This window comes from Dendropsophus ebraccatus, unplaced genomic scaffold (assembly GCF_027789765.1).
Source record: "Dendropsophus ebraccatus isolate aDenEbr1 unplaced genomic scaffold, aDenEbr1.pat pat_scaffold_1384_ctg1, whole genome shotgun sequence".
Taxonomy (NCBI): domain Eukaryota; kingdom Metazoa; phylum Chordata; class Amphibia; order Anura; family Hylidae; genus Dendropsophus; species Dendropsophus ebraccatus.
Genome location: NW_027208804.1, coordinates 25,855 through 39,595, shown reverse-complemented (window position 1 = coordinate 39,595; position 13,741 = coordinate 25,855). Strand labels below are relative to the sequence as shown.

Sequence of the window (13,741 nt, the reverse complement as noted above, 5' to 3'; positions counted from 1 at the left end):
ATTGTCTATTCAATATTTCTAGAGTTAATATGTATCAAAATTGTCAAATATTTTACAAATATTTTACAGAATACTGATATGTCTTCTTATCTAACATATGCCCATGTACTTTTGTCAGAGTTCTCAAGTTAAATCAGAATTCTTTTTTGCAGACTGAAATATTGTTGCAATATACTTGCTCATAAACTCCAAGATATATTCATAAGTTGTCAAGTGTTTGTTCTTATGTATTTAATGGAGTATTCACATCCCAAATTGTTATTCCCTATTGATAAGATAAGAGATATCAAGCTGGTCAGTGGAGGTCCGACCACTGGGAACTTACCGATCCAGAGAATAGGGATAAAATTGCCCTCAGAATGTATAGAGTGCACCACAGGTGTATGGCCGGAGCTCCATGCTCAATGGGGCAACTGTATCCAATCGTATGGTAACCTATAAAATCTATGTATCTATATGTAAATAAACTGTACATAAAAATGACTTGTACTTGTACATCATTTGTACTATGCATAATGCATAAGATTCTAATACCTACAAAACACTGAAACAAGGGTTATGTGAGTACAGTGGTACCTTTGTTCTCTAACTTTGGTTTTGGTTGTGTATTTGTGTTACATTTGTAGTATACATGTTTATAACAGATTATTAATGGTAACATAGTGTAGATAATGAATTGCAGTAGGCAGTTATATAGTAGATAAAGAGATAAATGGAAGATATGAGATGTATGTGCACAGATTACTATGTGTATTATATATCACTTAATGTGGATTTGATGCTTTTTTTCCAGACATCTCTTTTAATGATGATAATGGGAGAATTAGAGCCACAAGCAGGGAAAATAAAACACAGTGGAAGGATATCATTTTCTCCCCAATTCTCCTGGATTCATGCCTGGTACCATCAAGGAGAACATAGTGTTTGGAGTATCGTATGACCAATACAGATATTTAAGTGTCATTAAAGCCTGCAACTGGAAGAGGTCTGTATTTTATGTATATTCTTATATGGATGCACAATGTATTTTCAATGCACTAATAATACAAATATTGGCTCATAACACATTAAAGGGGTAGTGCGGCGCTAAACATTTATTCACAAAATAACACAAATTACAAAATTATACAACTTTGTATTGTGTGTTATGTATGTGAATGGCCCCCTTCCCCGTGTTCCCCCCACCCACGCTAGACCCGGAAGTGTTGGTGCATTATACTTACCGCATTCGTGTCGACCCCACCTGCCATCTTGTGACAATGACGTCGTCTTCGGGAGGCCGGCCGGACTGCTCCAGCCACTTCCGGGTCTAGCGTGTGTGTGTGGGGGGGTAACGCTGGGAAGGGGGCCATTTACATACATAACACACATTACAAAGGTGTATAACTTTGTAATGTGTGTTATTTTGTGAATAATGTTTAGCGACGCACTACCCCATTAAGTTATATAGGATATACACTACTAATGCAAGCCACTGTTTTCAGAAGTACAGACGATCACAATTATGTATATTTGTCATTCATTATAAGATGGAAAAAAGAGGCACAAAAGGGAGACTGAGAAAAGCAACAGCCACTGGTGTCATATGCTAGACTGTGTATTGGTATCAACCAGAAGCAGAGAGAGGTTCCATTTTAATATTTAATAATCCTATCTGTACCATATTTACTATTACAACCAGGCATCACAACAATCAGTTCTTTTTTTATGCAAATACCATCTTACACACTAGCTGTATATACTGGTAGGACATCCTTCCTTATGCACACCTCTAATTCAGCAAACAATACAGGTATATTGATCTGTTGAGCAGGGCTGCAGTTATAGAAAATGTGCCTTGGGTGCTTCAGTGCTTGTGTGTTGGGGAGGGTCACAAAGAAACTGTTCTGCCTTAGGGTATTAGATAAAGGGGAGCAACAGGAAATTTGTCTGGGTAAATGAGATTCTGGCAGTGACTTTGTGTTGGCCCTCATATCCTGTATCTTAGATGTCTTTGTTGGACTGGTGTCCGCTGTATTTTGGGCGTTTTTATTTTGGAAATGTTCTAAACATACCTGGAAGGCAACTTGGCATAGAAACAACATTTTTCAAGGGAAACAAACTTTTATTACCTGATAAAATGCATCAGGAATCTCACATGTTGAGTTTTAGTGTAATTATACCAATAACAGTGTGTTAATATTTTCTAATATGATAAGATAACTCTGTTCAGTAGCTAGGACATTTCAGTTTATTGTAAATTTTAGTACCTAAGATACCTGTAGAAAAACATATAAACCTATAGCTAGCAACACACTTATTATACCTGTCACCCAAGCACTTGTTCCATAGAGAGTTGTTTCTTTGACCTTCCCATAAGGAGCTCCTCATAAGGCTGTAACTACACAGAGATTCTGCCGACCCATTTACTTATACAAGTGAATGGGGTCACATTGTGACTTATGAGTGGCTGCGACTGTGACCCTGCAACTGACAAAAATCCATCCGCCTGTGGGCAGGGGGTGACATGGCAGGTGCTGCGATCAGAAATTGATGTGTAACCACAGTCTTAGTGGCCATTGGAACCCAAACTGATCATGAGAATGGTATTGAGATCCCCCTTAAAATGAACATCACACCAGACACCACACATGTGAATTATGATGCATTTTTAGGGGTTCGTTCACCTCCATTCTTGTGATCAGTGGGGTCCCAGTTGTCAAACCCGTGCCGACAAGCCAGTTTGAAATCTTTAGTATTCCTATAACTCATGAGTGATGGTACTGTGTTTGTCAAAGCACTGGATTTTCTATTACTAGTATTTGTACTTTATGACATTAGAGTTCCCTAAACAGTACCATTTTGTTTGCTGCTGTATGTTTTATGTCCGCGTCATTCATACTGCTTGTACAGTGTGCACTAATGATACAGTTGTGTTATTATAATAATACAGTTCATGTATCATAACAAACAGAATTTCTTGAAAATCACATTGCACATAACACATAATCCAATTTGTACAGAATATCCTATTGCTGCCAAATCTTGTAGGGTGTGTTTGCATAGGGCATCTTTATTCGTCATGGAATATATGATGTCATGCAGACAGATGGACAAACATCCATAGTTTATACAACATTTTAAATAAAAAAAGGAAATTTTTGCTTTGGGTTGAGTTTCAGACATGCTTTCATAAAGATATATGTTAGAGTTGAGTGATTTTCTATAAACTTTGTAGTATTTATTAATATTTTAATAATATGTGTGTCAGGAATGTGCAGTGAGCCTGGTGTGAACTGGGCCTGGTTATTACTCTTGTGTGACACACCCGCTTGCTTTTCAGCTTCCTGGCAATGAAGGAGTTACAATGAGCTCTGCCAGACTTGATCACTGCAGCTGAGCAGTGTCTTTTGATTGACATATTCTTCTGCCTGTCCAGAACCTTAAGGATCATAAAAGAAAGCTGAGCCAGTCCTTATCTGCTGGGTATTAAGGTTCATATCCTGATCCCAGCTCCCCCTGTCTATTCTTGACATCCATGTTCCTTATTCCTCTTCTTGCTTGACTTTGTTACCTGACCTCACCACCTGACCTTTGACTATCCAGTTGTTTCCTGATTTCGTACTGCACTGCCCGTTTGTTCTGACTTTGTCTTGTTGTCTTTCCTTTTTGTGTTTGTCTGTCTCGTTCTGTGTTACGCTTATACAGTATAGGGCACGTCTTTGTGGTTGTCCGCGGCTGCCTAGGGCAGTTTGAGGCAATTAGGTAGGAACAGTGGTGGGTTCAGACTCAGGACCCACTGTCTCGTCTCATCCCTACCTCCCCGTCCTGACAATGTTGGTAAAATTTGTATTATTGTCTACAACTGTATGCACGTCTTGAATTACTGGAACTAATTAACTGTTTGTAAGCTGGTATCCATTGCAGTCTTGCAGAATAATTACATTTATTTAAAGGAACAGGATAGAATAAGGCCACTTTTACATTCAGTAGTTTGCATAAGTATTTGTAATACCAAAACTAGAAAAGATAAAAAGTACGTCCTAGATGGTTAATATAAAAAAGCATAGGACAACTAATGCATTTTTGCCATCAGTTGTGACATCAGTTGACAAAAAAGAACGCCAGACTGCCTGATAAATGTAAACCCAGTCTTTTTCTATGGTCTGATTCCCCTGATAGAAATTAAATATAGTTATTAATTTATTATTTTTTATTATTATTATTATTATTATTATTATTATTATTATTATTATTATTGTATCATTTTATTTGTATCAAGTGCAAATAATTCACAGTCAAGTCCAAATTAGTTTAGTTTTTTCAATACAATGATGGGGGGGGGGGGAATCATTGTATATAAAAAAAAATAAAAATTAAAACCAATTAGGACCTGATTTGGAATTCTTTGCACTTATAAAAATGATACAATATGAAAAAAATAACTATATTGAATTCCAATCAGGGGAATCGCACCAAAGAAAAAACTGTTACTGGTCTTTACACAGGAGATTTATCCCTAGGCACAGCTCCAAAACAGGTTAGGAGATTCTTCAACTATATCTAATTTGCAGATCAGTCGCCTGTTTGGGACAAACTGACTGACAGCATGAGTTAACAGGAGGCCGGGCAGCATTGATTATTCATGAAGAAAAAGGGAGGAGAAAACAGTGGAGAGGTGTGCTGGAATGAGGCACAAACGTCGAGCCACAACCCCTCATTGACTCGTCATTACAGTAGGACCCCAGATTGCACATAATCCACTCCACAGACAAATTACCAAAAAGTAACATGCATACAAGGGGATTGCCAACTACAGCACACTGGTCACCACCTCAGGTAGGGCCTGGGTGCTGGCAGATTCCCTTGAAACAATAGAATTTATACCTATGAGAATGAATACAGCACTCACTGGTATGAATATGGCACTGGTAAAGCAATCTTCTTTTATTCAATGCATATATATTTAAACCATAATTGTGTGACAAAACATTTTTGGGCCCATTTAGGCCATGCCTGTTTTAGCTGAGACCACACCTAATTTTACAGAGCCCATGCCCTTTTCTCTACAAAGTCTAAAACTTATAATACATGTGATGGTGGTTATATAAGACAGTGTTTTGGTGCAAAATGCACATTTGCAATACTAAATCTGGGCCATGTTCATCCTTTATTAAGAAAACAAGAATAAGAACAGGGGCACTTTCTGGTGTAGTAAGTCACAATTAGTCAGATAGGAGTGAATGATAGTAGATTCACTCACCTAAGGAAGTTGTGCGAGGAGATAGGCACAACTCTATTTAAGTGCATGTAAACACCTTTAATGCAGCTTGCTCAAGGGGACTCATGGGACTAAAGTGATTATCGGCTATATTTGGCCTATTATTAGCCATTACGGGTCCAGTATCGCTTGGTGTAATAACGAGTGTTAAAAGGCAATGATCAGCCAACATGTTCCTTGTCTTTCAAGATTTTGAAAAAAAAAATTATAACGACGGTCTGCTGGCCACCACTATCTCCTATCCAGGGAGCCCCTTCTGCAGCTCCCCACGGCCCCCCCACTCTTACCTGCTCACTGACGGCACGTGTAATAGCTCTGGCAGTTAGCAGGGAACAAGAAGCAAGGGAGCGTTGATCTGACAGATCGGACAAATTGCTCCTCCAGATCAGCCCGTGTAATACTGCAGGAGTATGCAATGTAGAACGAAATTCCTAGCTAAAACCGTCTGGGACAGGTACCATTCAAATGATCTCAGCGCAGATGTACAGGTGTCGGTATAAGTACTCACGGATATAGCAGATATGAGGTATATCATATAACTTCTGATTGATTGTAAACAATGTTTGATTCCTGTATATTACTATTTATTGCACTGAAAAGTTAGGAATTTTATCTAATAAAATAACTTTTATTGTTACTTTAAAAAGTTTGTCAAAAATTCACCAGACATAAATACCTTTTCACCTATTTACACAGCCATCACCAATGAATAAGCTAGTACAAAGAATACAAAAATACAAAATTTGTCACAGTTGTCTGATGTTCAGTACACTATATAATTTCTTCTCTTTTCCTAGAAATTTATTATTATTAGTCCCAGTGTTTTTATGTGTACTGTTTATCAAACTTAAATTCAAATGTCCCAATCTTTCCACATCATATTAGTTTTGTGAGTGTTCAATTTATTGCGTTTTAAAAAAAAAACCATTATTGTTTTGCATGAAAAAAACTGAAGAGATTACTTCCCTCTTTCTTTTGTTGAGTACTCTTCAGACCACATAACTTCATCCAAACGCGTTTCTTGTACCACACATCTTCAGGGGCCATAGGGTTAAACTCACATATTCTCAGGGACGTTTGTATATAAACCCATATAACACACGGTACTACCGCGGTAACGGAACGGACTCCAATATAGCAAAATATAAAAACACTTTAATATAAGGAACACGTTTCTGCATCTTATTGTATAGGCACCTTCCTTGGAGGCATAAATGCGTTCGTATATGTTCTGTGAATATTCATAATTGCGTTAATATCTATATACTGTGAACGATGAGTGTTTACACTGAGAGACTTGGGAACAATTAACAATGATTTTGAGGTCAGCTCAAAAAATGCGATCAACGACATGGAACCGATTTTTTGTTCATACAGTAGTTTGATCATTGCCACATTTACACCAGAAGATAATCGCTTAAATTTGAACAATTTGATCATTTTTTTTGCACAATAATCAGTCTGTGTAAAAGGCCCTTCACAACAACACCAGGTAACCACCGGTTATCACCATTTGTGGAGACATTACAGAGTAATTTCCTGCATCTTAGATTCCTTGTGCCCTGTCTGATTTAAGAAAGTAAGATACAGTATTTAAAATAAATGCTGTTTTACTCCGCCCTGCCCATGGTGTAAGTAATTGTCGTTCTGCTAGACCAGCACAGAGCCTATTACACGGCTTAGTTATACCAGGCTAGAGCTGCAGGGACATCGCTAGAGATGTGCATGCAACCTAACTTTTAATCAGCTGCACATCTCCATGTCATAGGATCTTTAAGGGGTACTCCGGCACTTAAAAACATTTTATATAGTGCTGCCCTTATATAAACATAATAAATATTGTATTTTTTTCTCACTATGATCCCCTGGTGTTCTCCTATGTTGTCTTTAGGTACCCACTGCTGCTGCCACTTCCAAGATGAGCTTGTCTAATCATGGACTGAGACTGGACAGTGCCACGGCCAGTGATTGGCTGAGCGGGCTGTCACTCCTAAGACAAGTTTACCTGACAGCAGGGGACTAGGAAAGGAGGATGGAGGGAGTGTGGTTAGGGGAGAATATGATGTTTATTATGTTTTATAAAGGGCAGCATTATATAAAAAGTTATTATGTGCCGGATAACCCCATTAACTGTAGTCACATCTTCAGACTTTCAGCGAGTTAATAGTTTATGTAGTTACATGTATGTGTGATTACTGAGGCAATATCAAGGTCTAAGAGCTAAAAAAAAAATAATAAGTTAAGATTTACAATGTGTAATGTGAACTCCTATCTTACTAAAATAAATATTTGTTGTGAAATAGACTGCTGAAAGAGTTAAGCAGTTCTGGTGTGCAAGACTTGTGTGCTGAGTGCAAATATTAATAGTATCCCTAATTACCTCATAAAGGAGTTTATTTTGTTTGTAATGTGTACACCCTGGTACTGTATTGGTGTAGTGTTTGATAGTAATTCTGGTGAAATATGCATATACTGTTATCACCTTTGGCTGCTCTGCTTTCCTTTGATGGTGCAATTGTTGGTATCATAGCCTGCAAGTGTCATTTCCTAGGTAATTGCTTTTTTTTAGCTCTAAACTTTCTTTGACCGTGCAAATGACAACTTTATGCCAGTATGTCAGACAACATAATAATGTAAAAAAACCCTTATGGCACCTGGATATGTTGGATATTTTCTTGAGTAGAGCAGGAATTGTGTGCTATAGGTTATATGATCTACAGTATATTCCATATCTTCAAATTTAAAGACACCAGAAATCTTTACTCCTAATGATAAGTAAAAAGCCATAAAATATTTATCATGGAGATCTTGATGTGTCTTCTGTCACGTTAAAAATTTTATATTCTGTAGGTACATTTGGAAAACAAGATACCATGCCAGAAAAAAATCCATTATACATAGCCTCCCATGTTAAAAAAAAACAAAAACAAAAAAAAAACCTTAGTATACTTTTTATTAGCTGAATACAGCTCTATGAAATAAAGCAGCGGGCTGTGTTATTTCATATTGATACTCTTCTATCCTCCATCATGTAGTAGAGGTCTGTAGATATCTTTACTGTTTATGCTGGAAGATTTCCTGGTGCATATACCACATAGACTCCAAAAATGCAAGTAAAAAGAGCCTCCACAGCTTCCACATAGGTTGTCACCCAGCTTTCCAGGGCCCCTGAAGATCAATTCTTGTCAGTTATACATAGATACATATTGGAAGATTTGCTGATCTTGGTACTGTTGGTGCATTTGCTTGAGTCCCTGTATATTTAGCCTTGATACACAGAAACTGTGGGTTTTCCCTTTCCACATAAATCCACGTTTACCTCAGCTGTTATCACGTTTCTAGCCTTATATGCCTACATTAGTCATCCCCATGAAGTGCTAATGAGTATCATTTTTATTCTTTGGAAATGCGCTCACATCTTTGCTTAGTTGTGGAAGTATAATCAATTCAGCCAGACGCCACCATGGAGCTTGACCAGAAAGACAGGACATCAGCTATTAGTCCCTGGGAGTGAAGGGCAAGCTGACCTTTCTGTTCTCTAGAACAATAGTGTAAAGAATAGGTATTTAAGGCATGGGGTGCCCAGCATCTGGCAGTGACTTCTCTTGTGCAATAGATATATTTTGAGGCAGGTTGTTATTTTCACATGCTGTTAGGGTAATGTAACTAGTTTCTATTGTCTTTCCTGTCACTTCTTATCTTGATTTGTACAGATTTATATTACAGGCGGTACATTACTGTTATAACATCAGCAGTGTCTCTCTTCTCTTTCTTACATACATAAATGTTAAGCTATGTACTGAGTGGTTAAAGTCTATATTTTAAAAGTCAGTGTCTGCTATCTATCTATCTATCTATCTATCTATCTATCTAACGAAATTAGACAAGAGGACGGCACTCCAATTGTATGAAAGTGATGATTTATTCACCCAATCACGTGCAGCGACGTTTCGACTCTAACCTGAGTCTTTTTCAAGCTTTTTCAGAAACGTTGCTGTACGTGATTGGGTGAATAAATCATCACTTTCATACAATTGGAGTGCCGTCCTCTTGTCTAATTTAGATATCTAGTGAAGCCGTTGGGATCGACTTCTATTGAGACGTGCACCCACCAGCTTAAAGCTATTTGACTTAAAGCCAGCACAGTGCCGTCCAACCTTCTGTTTTGTACATATCTATCTATCTATCTATCTATCTATCTATCTATCTATCTATCTATCTATCTATCTCCTATCTATCTATCTATCTCCTATCTATCTATCTATCTATCTATCTATCTATCTATCTATCTCCTATCTATCTATCTATCTATCTCCTATCTATCTATCTATCTATCTATCTATCTATCTATCTATCTCCTATCTATATATCTCCTATCTATCTATCTATCTATCTATCTATCTATCTATCTATCCTCTATTTCTCAACTGTTTGGCCCCAGATGTGGCCCCAAGGTCTGGACAAGATTTTGCACATGTCAGGACAGGGACGTAGGGATAAAACACGACAGTGAGCCCTAGGTCTGAAACCATCCACTGTCCCTACCTACTTGTCTCAAACAGCCCTAAGCAGCCACGGACAACCACAAAGGCAGTCCCTGCTCTGGTGTAAGTGGAACACAGAACAAGACAGACAAACACAAAGGAGAGTCAACAAGCCAAAGTAAAAACCAAATGGGCAACGCAGTACAAAATCAGTAAACAATCGGATAGTCAAAGGTCAGGCGGGAGGTCAGATAACAGCAGAGAAATTAGGTACAGGGATCGCAGGAATAGACAGGGGGAGCTGGAATCAGGGTATGAACCTTAATAGCCAGCGATGAGAGACTGGCTCGGCTTTCTTTTATGAGGATCAAGAGCCTGGTCCGGATCCCTATTGGACCGGCGCTCTGATCCTCAAGGTTCCGGACAGGCAGAGGAAAAAGTCAATCAAAAGCCTTGCTCAGCTGCAGCAATCAAGTCTGCAGAGCTCTGAGGAACTCCTGCATTGCTGGAACCTGAGAAGCGAGTGGGGTGTGTCACACAAACGCAAAAAACAGGCCCAATTCACACCAGGATACTGCATATCCTGGCAACACATAGGATATATGCACTGGTGTTCTCTGTTATAAGCCATTATCAAAAATTCCTGGCCTACTTTAATTTTGAAGGGCATGATGAAATTTTGGACTATATAGTGGAAAGAGTAGAGACCTTTTCTATTAAACTATTAGGCCAGGTGCACAGGAGTGTAATATGGCTGACTGCATGTCCTAAACTATAATCATAGTGATCTGTGATGCAGTTAGTTCAGATAATCAGACAACACTATTTGTGGCCATCATATACAAGTGTGAAATTGGCCTTTGTCTGGGACAGTCTTTATGATCCAAAGCGTCTTATTTGAATCAATCAAGCGGAATCTGTCAGCTGTAATTCATATTCCAAACTGCTGACACTGTTAGGCTGAATTCACATGTCCCGTAAAATTGTCTGTGGATGCGGATCCACGACCACGGACAATTTTAGGGACCATTAAAGTGAATGCAGCCATTCACATGACCCGTGCCGCAACCCACACAGATCATGGCAGAGATCACCCCCTGTGTCATCTCTGCAGCTGGGGGGTGGTGGGATCCATGCTGTGATTCTCCTCCGGATCGCGGCAAAGATCGTGTGAATAAGCCCTTAAATAGCTGTTCTCATGATTGGTGGAGGTCAAGTAGTCATTTCACTACTAATCAGTTAGGGATTAGAGATGAGTGAACCTGGAGCATGCTCGAGTCGATCCGAACCCGAACTTTTGGCATTTGATTAGCGGTGGCTGCTGAACTTGGATAAAGCTCTAAGGCTATGTGGAAAACATGGATATAGTCATTGGCTGTATCCATGTTTTCCACACAACCTTAGAGCTTTGTCCCCAGCTAATCAAATACCGAACGTTCGGGTTCGGATCGACTCAAACCCAAACCCGGTTCGCTCATATCTATTAGGGATCCCCTATCCACAGAATAGGGGATAACATTAGTTAATGCTTGACTGTTTAGTTCAAAGAAGATCAAAGCAGACCAACTAAGACCAACTCTCAGCTGTCAGGGTCCTATTACACTGAGCAATTTTTAATGATTAACGACTAACGATAAACGATCGCAAACTAGTGCACTTACACTGAACGATTAGTAAACAAATGCGGAACTTGAGCAAAGAAATGTGGATTTACAGCGAACGATTAGATAACAATTAACAATAATTTTAGGTTCAGATCTAAATCAACAATCAACGAAACACAAACGATTTTTCGATCATTGCCTTACATTGCATTACACTATAATCGTCCCGTGTAATAGGTCCCTTAGTCATTCTACTGTTGGTTTTCACCCAAATTGTTCCCACAGACAGCAACGATCTGGAAAATGGTGCTAGTGGGGTAAATAACTTTTATTATACAATTATAAGTTTTAGTTTAGTTCAATCACATGGAAACAAGGGACAGCAGTTTTCTAGGTGGGACAAAAGAACCACTGAAGCTAGAAGGTGACTGAATTCACTCAGTAAAGGTAAAATTAAAAGTGTTGCTTGGTACATTTACACATAGAGGATGTGCTGCAGACATCAATGTCACTAATGGCTCTATTACATGAAAAGATTAGGCTGGATCCACAATGTGCTTTTGAAGTCCGTTTAACATATACGTTTTTATGAAAGAAAAAAAAAGGATACAAAACAAATGCAAATGTGTGAAATCTGTTTAGATCCATTTTTGCATTGACTTCCATTGTAAAATAATTTTTTTCCTTTTTTAAGCATACACAAAAAATGTGGTTGACCATGTTTTTGTGTATGTAAAAAGTAACTATTTAAAAATTGATACATTAAACAGACTGCAGAAATGCAGTGTGAAAACAGCCTTATCTGCCAACCCAGGCAGATAACTTCCTTTGTAACGTCACAATGCTTATCAGCGGGCACCATCTTGGGGCTGTGACGTAAACGCATCAGGAGAGCTTCATGGTCTGGGCTTGGGGTAGAAGCCGGAGAACAGGCTGTGTCAGCCTCTCTACCCCACTTCACATCTCTCATGTGACTTTGACCCTTATACACTGCACAGAAGACAGTGTGAAGTTCACAGCCAATGCTTGGTGAAGGGAGGGCTAATAATAGGCCGCTCCAGATAGAAGCATTGGTGCATGGGAGCATGAGACATGTAGGAAAGAGCAGCGTAGGCACCCCTGCTTATACCGGAAGTGACGGATGACTGGGGCAATGGTAACCAGTGGGATAGGGGCATGCTGTGGAAAGATTTCTGGTGCAATATGTCACATTGTACCTGGTAAGCATACTCGTTATAGAAAAAACATTTAATTTCACTTTGGTCTCAAGAACGTCTATGCATAATAGAGCTTTAGATGTCATTGTGTCCATTTATTGTTCTAGGACATTGCAAAGTTTCCAGAAAAAGATAATACCGTCCTAGGGGAAGGAGGAATAACACTTAGCGGAGGTCAGCGGGCAAGAATATCTCTAGCAAGGTAAGGCTGTGCTATTGTTTGTTTGTTTTTTTAGCTTCCAGCACCATATCTTATAACAGCATTACCTTGCTTTGTATAAATATCACACAGAAATCCACTTTAATAATAAAGTTTCTTCCTGTGGTGTTGGTAATCCTCCCGTGTATGTCACTTCTGCTAATAGTTGGCTCTCATCTCAAAGGTCACCAAGACTTCTGGTGGTTACCTATACCATAGAACATACTGACTATTGGCATGGTTAAATTGAATGCAGAGATAGCAGGTATACCTAGGTTGTGATACTGTAGGATCCGAAAGGACTCTCAAACACAGCATTCACACACTGCAGTTATTTGGGAGACCCCCCCCCTGTGACTTGGCTTGAGCTTTTAGTCTACCACTAGCATTGATAATTGTACATAATGCAACATATATTTCTGTTCTTCTAGAGCTGTCTACAAAGATGCAGACCTCTACTTACTAGACTCTCCATTCAGCTATCTTGACTTGTTCACAGAAAAAGAAATATTTGAAAGGTATGTAGAAAGGAAATTTGCTACTAATGCTATATATGATTCAAATATGAGCAATATAGTTATTGTCTTAAAAACACATTTATTTTTCTTAATCTAGTTTATTATTGACATTATTCACAACGTAAAACCATGGTAAAAAAACTATACAATATTTATACGAATCAATACAATAAAGAGCAACAAAATATGGCCAATGTACAAAGATCAGAAAACAAAACACGTAGTAGATGGGGAAAAAAACAGATGAGCATATATTTGTAATGCTTTACTTTTTTAAAATTTTAGTACTCAGTAGGTACTCTAATCATATCTGCATTCTAGTTTTCTACTAGTTTTTAATATTTTGTCCTTGTTAACCTTTCTCTATAGCCCCTATAGCACACTACATAATGGCAATTTAATACCAGTCCAGTTTGTTTGCTGTAGTGGTACAAGAAACAAATGGTACTATGGGATATT

At 38.5% G+C, this 13,741-nt stretch overlaps 1 pseudogene; it reads left to right on the top strand.

The window, feature by feature from the left end:
- Window positions 1-793: 793 nt before the first annotated feature.
- The window catches only part of LOC138775153 (cystic fibrosis transmembrane conductance regulator-like), a 38,265-nt pseudogene continuing 25,317 nt past the window's right edge, over window positions 794-13,741 (top strand).